The sequence below is a fragment of the Monodon monoceros genome, unplaced genomic scaffold, assembly GCF_005190385.1.
Source record: "Monodon monoceros isolate NGI ecotype Baffin Bay Population unplaced genomic scaffold, NGI_Narwhal_1 Super_Scaffold_12, whole genome shotgun sequence".
NCBI classification, from domain to species: Eukaryota; Metazoa; Chordata; class Mammalia; order Artiodactyla; family Monodontidae; genus Monodon; species Monodon monoceros.
In genome coordinates, this window is record NW_021703768.1 from 81478576 (window position 1) to 81499790 (window position 21215).

The following is a 21215-nucleotide window of genomic DNA, read 5'->3' on the forward strand; positions in this document are numbered from 1 at the left end:
GAAGAGTTTTAGGTATTATATGCAGTCATTCATTAACTTAGCTTGTAGACACTATGTCACCCTGCATCTTCCTTATTTATATCTTTTATCAGTAAAGTAACTAATTTAGTTATCATGCTATCAGCCTATTCAGTCAGTGCTGAACTGAACCATTTCATGATTTCTTTTCCAGAGCACCTTTAGTGGAGGCACAGGTGAGATCTGGCATTCTAGCTTCACTGAGTCTCCCTCAGAAACTTCTTTGCTCTGTGGTTTGTAGATAAATATCAGTGTTCTTCTATGTTCTTTTGCAAGGAGCTACCTTTCCTGAATGTTGATTTAGTATAAACAATTCTAGGTGCATGCATACATATTATCTTATTAATGAATATGTATAATACCATGAAGTAGCTATTTTTAATTCCCATTTTCACAAATAAAAGAAAACTAAGAAAAATTTAATTTTCTTACAACAAATGCACATTTGTATATAGGAAAGTTAGGGGAGTTCATCTGATTTTTGTATCATCATCTTGAGTTGAATACTGACTCTTCATCATTTTTATAATGCATGCATTTTTTAATTTAACCATACCAGAAAAATAGGTGTGTTTCTTACTCATATTTCACAGATGAGAAAACAGGGCACTAAAGAGCTTAAGTATCTTATTATCAAAAACAATATTTAATTGATAAAATAAGGATTTATCCCCAAGATCATGTGACACAAGAGCTTCCACTCCTAACAACTACTCTTATTAGTATAGCTCAAGGTGGCAAGGTTCACAGATTAAGTGTGATCAGAAATATGTAACTACAAATCATCAGGATAAACAAAGGGCTCCTTTCTAATCTTAAAACAAATGAATTAATCTCCCTGATATTCAAAGGAATTCAGGATTTTGACTCCTATTGCATTGAAGTATAATAAAGTCATGACTATTACAATAACTATATTCTGTTATTTACATAGATTCAAAATTAGCCAAAGATATTTTTTCCTGGCATAATCTAGAGGAATATAATTCTAATTCTCATTTATTTTAGGTACTGAATATTAAATTTTTAAAAACTTAAACTAGTACATTTTTGTTCAAGAGTCTTACTACTTTCATTCCACATTTCATTGCCCTTTATTGACTCCTTATTTCAGAGTGTAAATTTTATTGTCACTCTTGCCAAAAATAATTTTTAAAATTTTACCATGGAAACAATTATGCACACACATACAACTGATTATTGTTCATCAGGAATATATCATGGTATGAAAAGAGGAAAACAGAATGCCTTGATCTATGAATATATTGAAATTTTAAGAATATGTTGATTATTATATCTAACATTCAAATGGGTAATTTAAGTGTCAATATCTATCTTTTCCTATTGATCTAATCTATATAACCATCTGTCTATAAACACATTTATACACACAAGCACACATATATATGTGTATGCATATTGTTTATGTGTATTTACATAGGTGCATGCATGCACACACACACACACACACACACACATACATATAGACAGAGGAAGAGAGATGACATACATTAATTTAACCCCAATAATAATTAGATACCTAGAGTAGTAAACTGTATAAATGCTGCAAAGGAAACAATGTTATCCTATCCTTACCCTACAGAGTATTATAATGGCGATAGGAAGATTAGGAAGATAACAAAATCCTTACTATCAACACATAAAACACATGTGATATAGGCCATTTCTAAATTCAAATGAATGTAAAGATTAAGTGTAGTTAATTAGAGAATACATTTTCAAGGCAATGAGTCTTATGCATGGAAGACCTCAGATGTAGAGAATATATCTAAACACATGAAGTAAATTTGAGAATAATACTACAGAGTGATAAGCACAGAACACAGTTGGCCCTCAATATCTGCAGGTACTGCATACATGGTTTCAAGCAACCATGGATTAAAAATATTTTTTTAGGGCTTCCCTGGTGGCACAGTGGTTGAGAGTCCACCTGCCGATGCAAGGGGCATGGGTTCGTGCCCTGGCCCGGGAAGATTCCACATGCCGCGGAGCGGCTAGGCCCGTGAGCCATGGCCGCTGGGCCTGCGCATCTGGAGTCTGTGCTCTGCAATGGGAGAGGCCACAACAGTGAGAGGTCCGCGTACCACAAAAAAATATATATATATATTTTTTAAAAATCCATAAACTTCAGTAAAGCAACTATACTCCAAAAATATTTTTTAATTAAAAAAATTAAAAATATATATACAGTTGGGATTCAAAAAATGACAGTTATCAATGACCAAAAAAAAAATCCATAAACTTCCAAAAAGCAAAATTTGAATTTGCCACACAACAGCAACTACTTATGTAGCATTTATGTTGTATTTACCACTCTTTACACAGCACTTACATTGTTTTAGATATTATAAGTAATCCAGAGATGATTTTAAGAATATGGGAGGATTTGTGTAGGTTATATGCAAATACTATGCCATGTTCTGTAAGGGATGGCGCATCCACAGATTTTGGTATCCAAGGGGTGGGTGGGATGAGGGGGGTCCTTGAACCAATCCCCTGTGGGTACCAAGGAACGACTGTACTACATGAAAACACTATATGAAAAACACAGAAAAACCTGGGTTTTATAAGAGATTCTCAGGGAATCTACTTTTGGAAAGCAGAAAGGCCACACTTAGAAATATTTATGTAGAAGACTTGGATGTTAAAATAACTTAAACTGATAGAAGTAGAACTGCTGAACCTCAGTGTATGGTGCTCAGAATGAATCTCGCTAAGGAGACACAAGAGATACTTATGTTGAGCCAGAGGTGACAATGAAGAAGTTTTGGGAAGACTGGAAGAGCACTATACATACATCCATCCTCTGAAGCCTACTTTTGTTCGTAGGACACTTCATTTTCAAGGAACAACCTCACCAACAAAATTTGTTTCCCAATGTGGAATAGTAGATTGAAAAACTGGCTACAATCCCTCAGTCTTCCTTATGTTCACACCTTTTAAATGTTGCTTTACATTTATTTCTATCAAGGAGTGAAGTTTCTTTTTCCATCTCTTGAATATGGGCTGTCTGTGTGACATGGTTGGCCATTAGAATGTAGTATAAGTGACAGCATGCCAATTCTGAGTGTAGGGATCAAGTCCAGAGTCACTTCCTCTCTCTTCCTTGAAATCCTTCTCAGTTGTCATGTAAATAAGTTCCAGCTTGCCTGCTGAAGAATGAGAAAGAACAGGGAACAGAGACAACCTCCTGGCTACAGTAATTCTACTTAACCACTTCCCAGTTGACCATCCTGTTGAGCTCAGACACGTGTGAGCCCCGCCAAGCCAAGATCAACTGCCCAGATAAGGCCAGCCCAACTGCCAAGTCATAGACTCAGCAGTTAAACCACTAAGATTTAGAGTCATTTGCTATACAGCAAAAGCTAACTGATACACATGGTCAATATCCTCCTGATGAAGGAATAAGGTTACTGTAGTTTATCACACAGGCAATCTAAATGCATTCCTATGTATATTAAAAAGTTTAATTGACACTTCACTCAATTATAAGATAAACTTCTTTTTCATCAAAATGTATTAGACAGGGCTTCCCTGGTGGCGCAGTGGTTGAGAGTCTGCCTGCCGATGCAGGGGACACGGGTTCGTGCCCTGGTCCGGGAAGAACCCACATGCCGTGGAGCGGCTGGGCCCGTGAGACATGGCCGCTGAGCCCGCGCGTCTGGAGCCTGTGCTCCGCAATGGGAGAGGCCACAACAGTGAGAGGCCCGCACACCGCAAAAAAAAAAAAAAAAAAAAAAAAAAAAATGTATTAGACAAGTCAGAGGTATCAGTCCTGCTTCTTTAAGTTATAATTTGAAATGAATATGCATTGTGATTTTTTTTTAAATTTTATTTATTTTTGGCTGCATTGGGTCTTCATTGCTGCGCACGGACTTTCTCTACTTGCGGCAGGCAGGGGTTACTCTTCCTTGAGGTGCACGGGCTTCTCATTGTGGTGGCTTCTTTTGTTGCAGAGCACGGGCTCTAGGCATGCGGGCTTCAGTAGTCGTGGTGCGTGGGCTCTAGAGAGCAGGCTCAGTAGTTGTGGCACACGGGCTCAGTTGCTCCGTGGAAAGCGGGATCTTCCCAGACCACAGATCGAACCAGCGTCCCCTGCATTAGCAGGCAGGTTCTTATTGCCTGCCATTGCGCCACCAGGAAGTCCCTGCATTGTGATTTTAGTCTCCGGTGAGTTCTGCATTACTGCTCTTGCCATATGAACACCAGGAGCTTTGTTGATTGTCCAGTTCACTTCTGGAATAATCACTATATAACCAACTTCTGGCTTTAAATCATTTTACATTAGAATGCCACACAACTGTCTAAAACATCAAAGAGAAGAAAGGAATTATTCTGCAAAAACATTTTGTATATTTTTAGTTAGGCTTAGTGTAACTCCAGATTGAGAAGCTTTCTAACATTTCACATAGTTGCCTTTCTTTGCAGACTCTGTATGTATGTATGTGTATGTGTGCATCAAATAACGAATGGTAATATAAAGTAAATTGCCCTTCTTATGGTCCAATGTTAATTAAAACCAAACATCCCTTCCACAATGAGCTAATGTACATTAATTATTCTGTCTTGTGCAGATGTGACATGAGGGAACATGTAATTATTAAGGGGAAAAAAAGTACACATTGTAACAATAATTGTCCGCAATGTGAAATACTATTGCTTTTCCCCTATGAGTAACTTGAATACTTGCCAAATAATCCTCTCTCCACCATTTAAATAATGTAAATTGTTCTTTCACAATAATATATGCTTAGAATTACCTTTTTATAGAGTTTAACTGGAACATGTTTATTTCCATTTACCTTCCTTCCACAGTTTTAAACAATGCAAAAATCACAATAAGTTTTTAACATTTTCTACTGGCATAAATTTAAACATAAAAAATGAGTGTTATTTTATAGAAGAAAGAGCATTGATGGCAGTCATAATTAACTTTGAATGCTACCCTTTTCTCTTTAAACTTGAGAAAATCTTTTTACTTTTCAGAGATTATTAAGTTGAAATACGAATACCTACAAGGGTAGTAGATGGAAAGTGCTTGAAAAGATTATGAGATAACATGTATAAAGTGGCCAAATCACAAATGATCTTTCCCAAATTGCTCTGTTATTAGGAACAGAAATTAAATCCATTGAGATAAATTTAGATTTTCAGATATCTAAACTCTCAATCTCAAATTATCTTTATCTGTCTTTTAAATCCTTTACCAAAGGACATTTTCTCTGCTTCTAAATAAAATTATATGATAAACATTTGAGGACCTCAATCAAATGCTGATACATCAGAAAAAGAAACTTTCTGAAGGACAACCACTGTCTCCCAGAAACTTTGTATTCCCTCCCCAAAGGAGAAACTGGTGTTCCCCAAAGTGATGATGAAAAACATGACTGAAAGGCAGAAATACAGCAGAGACCATTTTCGGCCCAGCACTGGTGGTACTTTCTCTGCAGCTCTGTTCCATATAGCCCATTTTTCAGTTTTCTGAAAGTGAGGTGTCATTTCTGGTAGGGACTTTTGATTCTGACATTAGCTTCTGTGGTGGCTTCAGAGGAAGAGGCTGCCCTAGTGAATCATCTCTTCATTGTGGAAATTATTCCTGGACCCTGAGTTAGAATCTGGTTTTTGGCCTTCAGCATTTCCATCAGTTTTGGAGTCACTTAATTTCCTGTACTGAATATCTTTCTTGTTAGAAAACCTAGAGATTTTTCTATCTCTTGGATTAATCCCTGACCGATACAGCTTCAAAATATTTTTGATAAGGAATAAATTTGTCCAACATAGAGTGATTGTAAGAGAGAAATAATGATCAAGGGCTAGGTTAGATTTAGATTATAGAGATTCTTAAATGGATTGGTAAGGAAGTGGAATTTATTCTAAAATTCATGAGAAACCATTTGAGCAGAGAGATAGAATGATCAATATGTATTTTAAGAAGATGATTCTGGAACCTATGCATGGAGTAAATGGAAGGATGATAGACTGGAAGCAAGTGCTTTGATCCAATGAAAGCTGTTGGAGCTGACATCAATCACTGCATAGAATAAAAGACAATCCTCTGAAATAACAGCTCTTTCACAAACAACAGGCATACAACTGTTTTTAGCACTATCAGAAAAAGAACCAAGAACAACCCTTATAATTTTTTCTTCGTATTACAGCTAACAGCTGTCATTTTGTTTAATGCTTTAAAGTTACACTTACAATAGGTTTCCCAGCTGACATGGGCATGGCAACATGCAAATGAGTGGATATGAGATGCACACGTCAAATATCATTTTCTCTGACAGGTGGTTCCTGGCAATATATATTGTTCTGGCAATATATATAAAGTTCTTAAAGCTTAAATATACCGGTTGTTTTCATTAAAACTATGAAACACTGGAAGAATAAAAAACAACTTGAGGGCTTCCCTGGTGGCGCAGTGGTTGAGAGTCCGCCTTCGTGCCCCGGTCCGGGAAGATCCCACATGCCGCGGAGCAGCTGGGCCCGTGAGCCATGGCCGCTGAGCCTGCGCGTCCGGAGCCTGTGCTCCGCAACGGGAGAGGCCACAACAGTGAGAGGCCCGCGTACCGCAAAAACAAACAAACAAAAAACAACTTGAATATTTCTCAGTGATAAAACCAAACACCCAGCTTTGAATAAGTACTCAACAACATTAGTTCTCTTACTTTCCATCATACCTACAACACTGAAAACACCCTGATATTCCAAGCCAAAGCCAGGTATGCTCTGAGACTAAAATGTCCCCTTTGTCTATGGAATACCCAAGCAATTCTGTGAGCATTGAACAAAATGACTTAAGTGTCACTTGAGAAGGTAAATATCCCCTGGTGCTTCAGGAAAAAGGAAAGATAAAATCCAAATATAGGGTCGGGGGAAAAACAGCTTTCTGAAGAATAAAACACTTGAGATGGGTCTTGAAACAAACATGGACGAGTAGATGAAAATGGTATGATGAAAGGTACTTGCAAACATGGGAAAAGAAGGATATAAGGATTTAATGGAGGTTGTACCTATATTGTGGAGGAGAGAAAATGGCTTGCTGAGAAATCAGTATTTAATTGGTGGACTACAGAAAAACTTTAAAAGATTTTAAGTGGAGAATTGATCAAATCAATAATTTATAATAAAATGTTGGTATCAACACATTTACTGATGGAATTCCTCTGAAAGATATGTCTAACTTTGCCTCCATAGAGTTAGTCTATACAAAGGTTTTCCAAAAAATTTTTTTGCCAACATTTACAAAATTGGGCATATCACAATTACAAAGTGCAGACTTATGACTTTTTCAGGGTTTATTTGAAATCAGAAGATACATAAGCAGAAAGCATAAATTCCTACTCAGCAATTGTAGTAGGTTTACAGATAAAGACTTAGTATCATATTTTGAGACACTGGAATTAGCAGCTGTGGCTCCCTCTGCTCTGCATTTATGCCTTCCACCAGTACATTTCATTTATCCATGGCTTTGGTATATCTGAGACAGCTGAAATCTAATAGCTGTATCCCCATTCCTAGAATACATCCTACCCCATATAAGTCCACAAAGTACCTTCAACAGTCCAATACGTTTGTCCATCACAGGATTTTCAGTACAGGCATACTTTGTTTTACTACACTTCGACTCATTGAAGACTAGATGACGGTTAGCATTTTTCAGCAATAAAGTTTTTTTTTTTTTGCGGTACGTGGGCCTCTCACTGTTGTGGCCTCTCCCGTTGCAGAGCACAGGCTCCAGACGTGCAGGCTCAGCAGCCATGGCTCACGGGCCCAGCCGCTCCGTGGCATGAGGGATCTTCCCGGACCGGGGCACAAACCCGTGTCCCCTGCATTGGCAGGCGGGCTCTCAACCACTGCGCCACCAGGGAAGCCCAATAAAGTATTTTTTAATTAAGGTGTGTACATTGTTTTTTTTAGACATAATGTTCTTGCACACTTAATAGACTATGGTACAGTGTAAACCTAACTTTCATATGCACTGGGAAACCAAAACATTTGTGTGACTTTCTTTAACTCGATGTTTGCTTTATTGTGATGGTCTGGAACCAAACCTGCAATACATCTGAGGTATGCCTGTTCTATTATCCACATAAGTTGATAAAATGTTTATTTCAAGTCTATTTTCTCAGGCAATTGTTCTGGTTAACAATAAGTGAGCATGTTTATGGATTAAAAAATTTAAGTTTAGAAGTCAAACTTTATATTTGATTATGCCTTCATATTTATTATTTTAAATAAAGTTTAAATTCATTTCTTGTATTATCAAAGGAGAGGGAAAGACTCTCATTTAAAAGTTGTATACTCAAAGAATGCTAATTTATTACATTGATGAGTTATAATAAATTGTGTCTACATGTTTATTTAATTTCACTTCATATTTAAATATTATATGAATATTTATTTTATCACTATAGTAAAAAATTTTGCATTAAAATAATTACTTTTTGATTATAATACATAATAATTTAGCTAAATGAGTGTCTCTGTATGAGCGCACTTGATTAGGTATATATATGTCCTTGATCATAAAAATAGGGGGTTTTTGGAAGTTTGGAGGTGCATAGCTGAGACATTTAGAATACTACAGTTTTGACACTGTTGGGGTTATGTGATTGATTTCTGACTAACTATAAGGTAAAGTCAAGGGAAAGGCAAAAATGAAAAGGGACACAGATGGGCATGATGCTCCTGCTGGCTGGAAAATCAATTCCTGGCACTTGAAGGGAACAAAGGAGGAGAAGGGATTTCCATATCTTAGAGACATGCTGTGTCAACCAGAAGCTCAAGAAAACACAGGTGGTATAAAAGTAAATCTTTCTGGATTTTGTAACTTTCAAGTTCTAATTTGGTAGGTTTGCACCAACTGTTTACATAGCCATTGAGTCAGGCCCACAAGCTTAAAAATAATTATTTGCTCTCCGAAATAATTTCATAAAATAAACCAAGTCTTCAGCCTTTAAATCAAAAAATAATATAGTGTTAAAATTATGCCATTGCTAAGTGTTCATGTACAGTCTGTAGAATTAAGGCTTTCTGCTGGTAGTTTTGTTATTTTGACCCAGGATACCAGGAACATCTCACCAATCACCTCTGATGGTCCTCACTTGAACACACACACACACACGAAGAGATGGATATACAAAAGAAACAATATACAAATTAAAATTCCAGGGTATTAGCATATAAGCTAAAGTCACACCATGAAACAGGTCTGGTAAATGCTGTGATGCAGAACATAGTTTAATGGAAGCCCTTACTTTCCTTGTTTCTTAAACTTGGGCTTTATTTGCTTCATCTGCCTCCCTAACAGGAATCAAAGTAGCAGGGCAAGTGAGATCATCAGATATGTACAGCCAACAGCCCACCTAGGCAAACCTTAACCATACCAAAGTGGATGGTACACAAAGCAAATGGAAAATATGAAAGAATGGAGGAAGCACCACAGCTTTAGCACAATGATCTCACCTTCTAAAATGTATCACCCTATCAATGCCTTGGACTCAAGCAATTTGATCTGTAGCTTCTCCTCTACAGGAAGTGCTGGGGGGCGGGGGCAGAAAGAAGGAAGTAAAAGCCTTATTCTAAGCCTTCTTTTTGCCCCTCTACCCTCATACTGCCTGTTTCTATTCATTTTATAAGTTCTGTTTATGTCTTAATAGATAAAATTAACTTCCTAGAATCATCAGCACACAGACTATTTGTATCCAGGTTTATAGATATTAAGTATATCCTCTGAAAGTGTTCTGTTTCTAGAGAAAAGGAAAATGCATTTCAGAAAAAGGCCATTAGTGAAAAGATACAAAACTTTAGCATTTTGCCATCTCATTTTGAGATGCAGTTCTGAACTTTAGGAATTTCAAATTATTCCTCTGATTCGCAGACAAAGCAAAGTTCAGTGAGGCAGTATTTTCATTAAGAAACAGTTAACTCAGTAATGGTCTGGGCCAACTGGAGAATGAAGAAAAGCAATTTAAAAGAGCACAGGATCTGTTTTAAGAATAATCACTTGTTCACCATATAAAATGAATAATTTAGATGGCCATTAGGCACAATTATTATAGGTGGGCAAAGGCAAATGGAAAATTGTATATTTTCATGGTTGCTAATTGCATCTTGATTGAGGAAGAGAAATTCATGCATTTGCTGAATTGAACTACCATATTAAGACAAAACAACTATTTGGTTGCTTGTGAACTCATCAGAGTTTTAAATTACACATCGATCTATCTTTTTTCTAGTTTTTAACATTTTATTATGTAAAATTATATAAATACACCAAGCATCCAGATTCAACAATTAATAAGTCACAGCAAATGCTGTTTCACCTAAATCCCCACCCAATTTCTCTAATTACCCCACTCAGATTATTCTGATTAAGATTTATACATCCAATCATTTACTCTGTAAATTTTTATATTGATTTATCCTTATGTTCAGTTTTGATACCAATTCTGAGTTCTCTTTTTTTTCCCAAATGACTGAAGCAAAGGAAGTGAGCCACATTTACCAACATATATCACCACACAGCTTTTCTTTTATGAACACACTGTTGTGGCTGATTCATGAGATAAAGGTATTGAACATATTTCAGGCTGCCTCAAGTGTCTGTCATCATTATTTCTGTATACTACTTATAAAGGGGCTCAATGAATGCTTGTAGAATGAGTTCAGAGAATCTATGATTTATGACCAATTACTCTCATAAAATTCATGTCAATATTACATAAGAAAAAACCCTCATAATATAAAAGCTATAACAGTGTCTACCACATATTGTCAGAATTAAATTTGACAGTGCCTATACAGCACTTAACAAGTCCTGACCTATGATGTACTATTAAATATTTGACCTTAATATTCATGTTGTTGTTTGTTATTAAAAGTGATTTTGTAATAGTAAGCACAAAGGAATGAGGATCTGCAAACTTTTCTGGGGCAGACTTGCCCACCTCATCATTCATGGAAAAAGAACTCTTCAAAACCTTAAAAACACTTTAGAGCTTAGATTTATTTCTTCTGTGCCAATGGTACCAAAAATAGCCTATTACCCACTATATTGATACTTCAACCACAGTGGTAGAACTTTAGCTTTTTTTTCTCAGTGCAGGACCTTCAAATACTCTGGATATCAACTATGTAAATATTCTAAGAGTGATGATCAATAGCTATTGCTCTCTTCCCCTTGAAAATTTGCCTAGAATCCCACTAATTAGTGAGGCAGTATGCTCTTGCTCTAGAGCTCTAATCTCTACATATAAGAGTGTCACCTTGGGAGAGAAATTGGACAGAGAAGCGGGAGGGTGAATATAGTTCATTACTACGAAAAGTACGTCAATCGATCTAGAAAAATTATTAAGGGAAAACAGAATTGAAATTTTGGTTAGATATTTCAGTAGCATAAACTATGCTCTCCCCTGCAAGATACTAGCAGTCTAGTTGTGTAATGGACTCTAACACACATGAAATAATTTGACAACTATGTTACACTAACTACTTTAGTTCCAAAATATAAATGTGGTATTAAAGTACATAATTAAAATTTAACTTATGGAGAGTTCTCCAAAGAAGACATACAGATGACCGAAAAGCACATGAAAAGATTCTCAACATCACTAATTATCAGAGAAATGCAAATCATAACTACAATGAGGTGCCACCTCACACTGGTCAAAATGGCCATCATTAAAAAGTCTACAAACCAATAAATGCTGGAGAGGGTGTGGAGAAAAGGGAACTCTCCTACGCTGTTGGTGGAAATGTAAATTGGTACAAACACTATGGAGAACAGTATGGAAGTTCCTTAAAAAACTAAAATAGAACTACCATATGATCCAGCAATCCCACTCCAGGGCATATATCTTGAGAAAACCATACTCCAAAAGGATACATGCACCCCAATGTTCACTGCAGCACTATTTACAATAGCCAAGACATGGAAGCAATCTAAATGTCCATCGATGGATGAATGGATAAAGAAGATGTGGTACATATATACAATGGAATACTACTCAGCCATAAAAAGAATGAAATAATGCCATCTGCAGCAACATGGACAGACCTAGAGATTATCATACTAAGTGAAGTAAGTCAGACAGAGACAAATATCATATGATATCACTCATATGTGGAATCTAATTTAAAAAAATGATACAAATGAACTTATTTACAAAACAGAAGCAGACTTACAGATATCAAAAACAAACTTATGGTTACCAAAGGGGAAACACTGTGGAGAGATAAATCAGGAGCTTGGGATGAACACACATACACTATTGCATATAGGATAGATGACCGACAGGGAACTACTGTATAGCACAGGGAAATAATCTAAAAAAGAATGACTATATGTATATGAATACCGGAATCACTTTGTTGTACACCTGAACCTAACACAACATTGTAAATCAACTATACTGTAATAAATTTTTTAAAAACTTTATCTATAAAAAATATATAATACACACAAGAAATATATAAGAATATATGTGATTATAAATGGGGCCACAATAAAAATTAGTGGTCCTTAACTGAAGTATGGTCAGAAATGATCCCCAGAAATTGTGATTATGTAACTCTGAACTAGATCCTCAAGAATTCATACGTTAAAAAATGTCTAGAGGAAATTTTGATAAAGACTCCTTATTGAATGACACTGGTATGAAGACTATGATGTGAGCTGTACATGTTTACAATGTACAACACAGTATATCTGCAAAAATCATCTCCAGAAGAGGTAGCATGTCACTGTATGCCTCCATGGTTTCCCTGACTGGCCTGTCAAAACTATGTATGTGACTAGCACATAACAAGCACTAAATTAATATTTGATTAACTTTTTATTTATTTATTTTGATTAACTTTTTATTTATGAAGCAATGAAAGAGAAGTTAGATTTTATTGAGTCCGTCAAATAGAATATCAGTGAGAAAACTGACCAAATATCATAATTCACAGTGAATTAAAGAAAAAAATTCATTAAGCAAATGAGAGAGCAAAAATCCAAGGCTCAGGTTTATTGCGTGAGATGTACTGAGTGTAGGTGAAATCTAGAGCATGGAGACTCAAGGTAGGGCCAGAAAAGATACATAAATGTTTTCCATGGATGTATATAAATTATTGTAAGAGGTCTTTCTGGAAACATTGTTAAAAATTAATCTAAAAAGTGACTTCTGCTATTCAGATCGGAATAAAATCTTCATTGTACATTAGAAGCTCAACATTTCTCTCAAACTATTATGAAAGTTGCATTAATTATTTTAGAAGGCCAACATATATGTCAGAGATTTTCTCTTAGTATATTTGTTCATTATATGCTTGGTTTGTGTGCCCTTTTTCATCAAATGACCACAATAACTGTCAATATAGTACCTAAATATATTACCTGCCACGTTAATCAGAATATGCTAAACTTTATCATATAACATTTTCACCTAATATTCAATACACTTAAAAAAATTTTTTTAATTATAGCTAACTTGAATAGCTTACATCTTGCAGCACGTTAGGTTCTGTATTGCTTCAGTACTAAATTTTGGTGTGCCTTAAGTGCTCAATTTTACAACGAAATGAAAACACCATAGAAAAACAGTCCTATTACTGTGGGAAATGTGCCAACTACTGTATGTGTAGTTTCTGCCTAATACTCTAAGGGACAAGATTTATCTCCTGGTCTGAGACCTTTTCCAAATACGGAGATAGAAGCAAGAACCAATTAAATATCAGGCAAATATTTGATCATATTCTGAATCATGTTATTAATAAGCTGAACTGATTTCATTCCACTCTCTTGCTGAGTTGCCTGCATGCCTTAGTCCACTTGGGCATGGTGGAGGTTAGGGTTCATTTTTTCGAGAAATGTATATAATGTTCTTTACTTTCTGTGTTAGTTAACCAATGATAGCCAATGGCAACCCTGAACAGACTTTGTAATTACAGTGGAGCCCATTTTCTGATATCGTCTAATAAATTAGTGAAGAAACCTCAATAAATGTTCAGAGTTCATCCATATTCTTTCAGATATTTGTCTCTAAAGCCTCAGGCAATAAACCAATCACATTTAAATAATTTTTTAAAAAGCCATTCCAGATATTGCTATGTCCTGACATGCTTTTTTTTTTTTTTTACCTAAAATGCTCCAGGTGTCCATATCTTGAGAACTGTATAAGCCAGTCTTTAATAGAAAGTTTCATTTAGGGGGAAAACAGCATAGGGTAGAAGTGGCAATTTTTTTTTTCCACCAAGGTCTCAGTGAAGAGTGAAAACTCACTTAAGTGAAAATGAATGTATCATCTGCAAAGACTTTTTTGAGACATAAATATTTTAATTTTTATTTATTTATTTTTTTGCGGTACGCAGGCCTCTCACTGTTGTGGCCTCTCCCGTTGCGGAGCACAGGCTCCGGACGCAAAGGCTCAGTGGCCATGGCTCACGGGACCAGCCGCTCGGCGGCATGTGGGATCCTTCCCGGACCGGGGCACGAACCCGTGTCCCCTGCATCGGCAGGCGGATTCTCAACCACTGTGCCACCAGGGAAGCCCTCATAAATATTTTTATTAACAAGGCATCAAGGAAGTCAATTTACTGATGATTTATGGATGAACATTTCACATATTTAAGTTAAAGAGACATTTATTAAACACCTACTAGGGCTGAAGCACTATATTCAGTACTTTAGACCTGCCCCAGGAAAGACTATTATTACAGTGAGAAAACAGAAAAAATATGTAAGCATAGAGGAGGGACTCTTAGCATACCCTGGAAGGTTTTAGGATGTTTTTTATATGACCTTTGCCATTAATAAAACCTATCACAAGTATAAACTTATAATTACTTGTATAAGTTCATTATTTCTAGACTGCAAGGTCCATGAGGATGGTGAAAAAGTCTATTTTTGACAGCTTTACCTCCAGAGTCCAGCATAGTATTTAGCACACAGTAGGTACTCTGTTTGTTAACTAAAATAGCAAGTGATATGAGCTCTGTGTAAGCTGTGATCAAAAGATAAGTTAACATGTCAATCTAAAACTCCCTAACTATCCCTCCCCGCCACCATTTCCCCCAGATAACCGTAAGTTCTTTCTCTAAGTCAGTGAGTCTGTTTCTGTTTTGTAAATAAGTTCATTTGTGTCCATTTTTTTAGATTCTGCATATAAGCGATATCATACAATATTATTTAAAATGGATAACCAACAAGGACCTACTGTATAGCACAGGGAACTCTGCTCAATATTATGTAACAACCTAAATGGGAAAAGAATTTGAAAAAGAATAGATACACGTATATGTATAACTGAATCACTTTGCTGTACACCTGAAACTAGGACAACATTGTTAATCAACTCTACTCCAATACAAAATAAAAAGTTAAAAAAAAAAAGATAAGTTGAATTAGCTGGGCAAAAATGTTTGCTGGGAAGGGCGAAGTTGAAGTGAAAGAAAGATGGGTTAGGATATTTGTGATAAGGCTATGTTACACTGAGTGCAGATCACAAGCCAAGGTATGAAGCCTGATAGGTGTGGGGTGCCACATGTGATATAGTTCCAAACAGGGCATTCCTGGAGATGGAAGCTTGAAAGTTAACTAGGGTTTATCCAAAACATGATAGGCTATGTTTCCCTTGGTAAGGAGCTAAAATCCATGCCTGAAGGACAAAGACGGCATAAACTTGCACTAATACTATCACTACCTTCTCAAATAAACCAAACAGGCTTAATTATTTTGTCACTGATCAAAGCACACTTTCATGCTGAGCCAATATGGTCTCTGAACAATGGATTTAAGCCAAAAATAGAAACCTTTTTTGCTGAGCCTGTTCAGGACAAAGAGAGACTGTACAAGTTTTTCACGAGGGAGTAACAGCATCAAATGTGTGGTTTAGCTTACATTTTGTGTAAGGTTGACAAGAGATACTGCATGCAGTGAGATAATTTATGAAGTAAATCTAATAATTTATATGAAATATAAATAAAATATTCTATATTAAGGAAAAATGCCATGTGGAGCCTTGTTTTGTAACTGTTGATTAATTTATCCATTGCCATTTTGTCAATTTTCTAACATATTTTGTTCAGTTTTTATTATTTCTTCCTTCTCCTTTTTACTCCTTTGTAGTAGAACTTATAGTTTATTTTAATTCCATAAGAAATTGTTTTTACTGTTTATATACTCAGTAAGATTTCAAGGTACTGGACTTCCCCTCTGGAAATTGGGTTAAATATTTTAATATCTACAGTCTTTTATATATGGCTTATTCCTTTAAGTCTTCTGTTAGAACATTCTCATACTACATGAGCTGCCCTAGATTAAAACAGAGCTTACTTTGGGTATAACTCATTGATTAGTATTTTCTTATGGAAACAAATAAAATACATCCTTTTAAACAAATTCCCTATGATAATTTTCATTTTACTTGTCTGGAGAGAATGAAATGTGTTTATTAATATTACCTCCATTTTTAATTATTTTTCTTTATTAAATATAAATCTGCATATATTCTAAAGAAAGGTTTACTATGTGTTTTAACTCTCAGATATAATTAATTAATTTTATTCCCATGCATTTTTCTTTCAGATAGTTTTGATGAAAGGGAGAGCAACTCCCTGCATACATTATTTTTTTCATTTGCAATGTTTAAAAAATGGAGGTGATAGAAAGATATTGTCTTACAAAAATATATCGCACAGAAAACTAGAACCAAATGCCCAAAAGCTGTCAAACAAAAGCTGTAAATCAGAGGTTGAAAGTTTGATTTCATAATTTTCTAATATTTACCACTTCACAATCCATCACGAAGTTGTTGATCTAAAAAAACCTAGGATCAGGCATCTAACAGATTGCAGTTTTGTTCACAGTATTTCCATAGCAGTGAGTTTTCATTTTTCTACTTAAAGATTTCCAAATATTCATGCCTAATTATACTAGTACAGTACCATATCATTGATCAAATTTTTTTTCCCATAATCATTTTAACAATAACATCTAAATACTTCAATTTAAGCCTTATTCATTCTTTCCTCAACAAATTTTTCAGTGTCCTTGAATACAATAAGACGCAAATAGTCTGTTTCTTATGACACTTTCACCCACTAACTTTAGCATCATCAATGGATCTTGTATACAATATTTCTTTCTCTGGTATTTGCCTAATGGAAATTTCCTATTTCCATTGTTCCTTCTACATTCTACTTTAAGAAAGACCTGCTCTTCTCCATTATTTTTTTCAATTATTCATTTTTATAAGGAGGATCATGAATATTTATATTAGTCCACAGTTTATCCATAATTTGTATATCCATAATTTATCATAAACTGTTCAAAAATGAATATCGTTATTTATTTTGTTGTTCAAATTGTCCCAGATTTGGCCACTGAGATCTTCACGTTGGTGCTAGTGTCTTTTTTTATGACTTTACCATATTTTTGAGCACTTCATTAATTAGCATCCTGATGTTCTAGGCTTACCTTGTAATTCACCTAACCTCACAAGATTTTTCCAAGGAGCCCTGATTTTTTTTATTGGAAAATAGTATTTAGAAAGCAAGGTTTGGATGGTAGTTGTGCTCACTGCCATTAGATACTGTTCCTACATACGAACATGTACATCTATATATTTCTATGTCTACCCATTTGTGTGAGTGTGTGTGTGTGTGTGTAATCACATTGATAACTCTCATTCCAATCTATCACTACAGGGATCACTCTAGGCTTCCTCCTTTCCTTATTTGTAATTGTTTTCTGTAATAGTGTGAAACCTGACTGTCATGCACAATATTTTTACTTACTGTAGTGACACACGTAAGTAAAAACGAAGATGTTTCAGAATCACAAATTCTCCTGTAAGAAACAAATTTATTAACTAGAGTTAATAATCAACTATAGGGCTTCCCTGGTGGCGCAGTGGTTGAGAGTCCGCCTGCCGATGCAGGGGACACGGGTTCGTGCCCCGGTCTGGGAAGATCCCACATGCCGCTGCGGAGCGGCTGGGCCCGTGAGCCATGGCCATTGAGCCTGCGCGTCCAGAGCCTGTGCTCCGCAACGGGAGAGGTCACATCAGTGAGAGGCCCACATACCGCAAAATAATAATAATAATAATAATCAACTATATTTCAATAAAAATTTTTTGAAAAAAAGATTAATATGGAGTAAGGCCAATAATTTGTCAAACCACTGACAGAACGAATTAGTACTCAGTTACAAAATATGTCAATTATGTCTTCAAATTAATGATTCCTAATAGTATTTTTAATTTAAATAAATATGTGAAGCAAAGGACTTTGAGTCTGTGATTACTTACACATCCTACTCATCTTTAAGAATTTAGCTGAAAAAAATTGGGATGAAAAAACAATAGAGATAAATAAATGTAGACACAGGCATACATCATTTTCTTGTGCTTTGCTTCATTGTGTTTTGCAGATATTGCTTTTTTTACAAATTGAAGCTTTGTGGCAACCCTGTGTCGAGCAAGTCAATTGGCACCATTTCTCCAACAGCATGTGCTGACTGCAAGTCTCTCACATTTTGGTAATTATCATAATATTTCAAACATTTTCATTATTATTACTTTTGTTATGGTGAGCAGTGATCAGTGAGCTTTGATGATACTATTACAATTGTTTTGGGGCACCACCAATCACACCTATATAAAATGGCAAACAATCAACAAATGTTGTGTGTGTTCTGATTGCTCCACCAACAGGCAGTTCCCCCATCTCTCTCCCTCTCCTCAGGCCTCCCTATTCCCTGGGACACAATATTGAAATTAGGCCAATTAATAACCCTACAAATGTTTCTAAATATTCAAGTGAAAGCAAGAGTCACACATCTCTCACTTTAAATCCAAAGCTAGTACTGATTAAGCTTGGTGAGGAAGGCATGTCAAAAGCTGAGGTAGCTGCACCAGCTGGAAGCACTGCTTGGAAGGCAGAAGCTTACATGGCTCTCTACAGCGGGGCACCGAGACCACCAGGAGCACGTGAGGAAGAAGAAAAAGTGTCTTCTGTCCTCTACTCTGTATCGTAGAAGGCTCCTGATCATTCTCTCACAGCATTTATGTTCTGCTTCACATACCTGGAGAACTCTATTCTTCGTTCACTTTGCTTTCCTAATAGTTCCTCTAGTGATCACTTTGACCATTTTCTCTTCATTTGTCCTCCTCGAGGGCCTCGTTGTAATTATCTTGGGGGCAGGGCTGCTCTATGAAATATACTGCGGGAGAACTTTCTATGCCAGAATGCCTGTTTAGAAAATCCTTGAAAAATTCTTGGAAGTCAGTCCCAGCCATCTCTGTTTCCGTGTAATTAACAGTGCATTTATTGCTGTTGCCAATTTGGCTGTGGACTTCCCACTTTTTTCCAGAAGATTTGCCAAAACTGAGCTCTATGTGATAGGAGCAATGGATTTTGGAGTAGGAGGTTTTATTTTAGGGACTGCAATGGTTTGTCCAAAGGTTAGGAGAAAATATACAAAAGGGTCCAGCTTTGTTATCTTACAAAGTCATTGTACTCTGTTTGGCCATTACTTTTCCTAGGAATGGGACGATTAGTCATTATAAAATCCATAGGCTATCAGGAATATTTAACTGAGTATGGAGTTCACTGGAACTTTTTCTTTACCTTAATAGTTGTGAAATTGATAATATTAATGCTATTGATTATTTTTTCCCTAAATAAATCCTGGATTGTGACCATCAGCATTACTGTATTATACCAGCTAGCCTTTGATTTTACCCCACTGAAACAGTTAATTTTATATAGCACTGATGGCAGTGGCACAAGGGTTGGTTTATTAAATGCCAACCGAGAAGGAATAATTTCTACCTTGGGGTACATGGCAATACACATGGCTGGTGTTCAAACAGAGTCATACATGCTTAGAAAAAGATCACACATCAAAGACTGGATAAAAGTAGCATATTGTATTCTACTGACAGCCACTGGCCTCTTCATATCTCTTTACATAGTTTAGGTAAATGTAGAAGTAGCATCTGGAAGAAAGGCCTATTTAGCCTTTTGTATTCGGATAGTTGCTTCTTGCCTGATCCTTCTTAGTAGTTTATTACTGGGTGATATAATTTTGAGTTTTGCCAAATTTCTAATTTAAGGGGCAGCAGTACCATGTTCTTAGAAACTTATCCAGTCACCTACTGCAAATAAAAAGCATTCAGAATCTCTAGTCTCTGAAGATGAAAGAAAGGAACCCATTCTTTGTTTAATCACAGCAATGAACAGAAACCAGTTAATTTTCTTCTTGCAGTCAAATGTAACAACTGCCCTAGTCAACCTGTTGGTAGATACATTACACAGCAGTACCTTGTGGGCCTTATTTGTGCTCAATCTCTACAGGTTTACCAACTGCTTAATTATATATGTGCTACACTTGTAAGATAAGACAATAAAATTTTGGTGATCAATACGGGTAGTATATGCTTTGAGCAATATTATATTTTTTTCTGTCTAAACGTATACTTTTATTATGTTTTTTGAATTTTATTTTATTTTTTTATACAGCAGGTTCTTACTAATAAAAACCTAACTGAGAAATATTATTTTAATGAGGGAGAATAAATATAAAATATGAAGAAAATGGGCTTTTGGCAACCCAGGGTTAACTGTATTTCATTATAAAATTAAGTTTCACTCCTACTCTAACAGTAGTGATGCTTAATATTTTAAATGTATCTCAACACTATGTAAAACAAACCAATACCAAAGAAATATAGCCTTGTGACTTGTTAGAATATTTATAAATTTCAGTATATTTTTCTTTTTTAAAAAAATTTTTGTGGAAGTCTAGTTGATTTACAATGTTGTGTTGGTTTCAGGTGTGCAGCAAAGAATCAGTTATACATATACATATATCCACTCTTTAAATTTCAGTATTTTAAAGAAACTGTTGTGTTTACAGTTGCACCACTGGAAGACTGGAGGGTGGGGAGGAGGATTTTTACTTTCTATCTTATATCATGTATTATCATTCTGTATTTTTTATTGTATGTATTTTATAATATTTACATTAAAATATCTCAGTTGTGGAATTGTCACAAAAAAAAAAAAAAAAAAGCCAAGATAGGCTGAAAGTTAGGCCACTTGTACCAGTTAGCCAAGTTGTTGATGCAAAGGAAAAGTTCTTGAAGGAAATTAAAACTGCTACTCCAGTGAAAATACAAATGAAA

At 35.6% G+C, this 21215-nt stretch overlaps 1 pseudogene; it reads left to right on the forward strand.

The window, feature by feature from the left end:
- LOC114892105 overlaps nucleotides 1-20449 on the forward strand; it is a 102062-nt pseudogene extending 81613 nt beyond the window's left edge.
- Nucleotides 20450-21215: the final 766 nt, after the last annotated feature.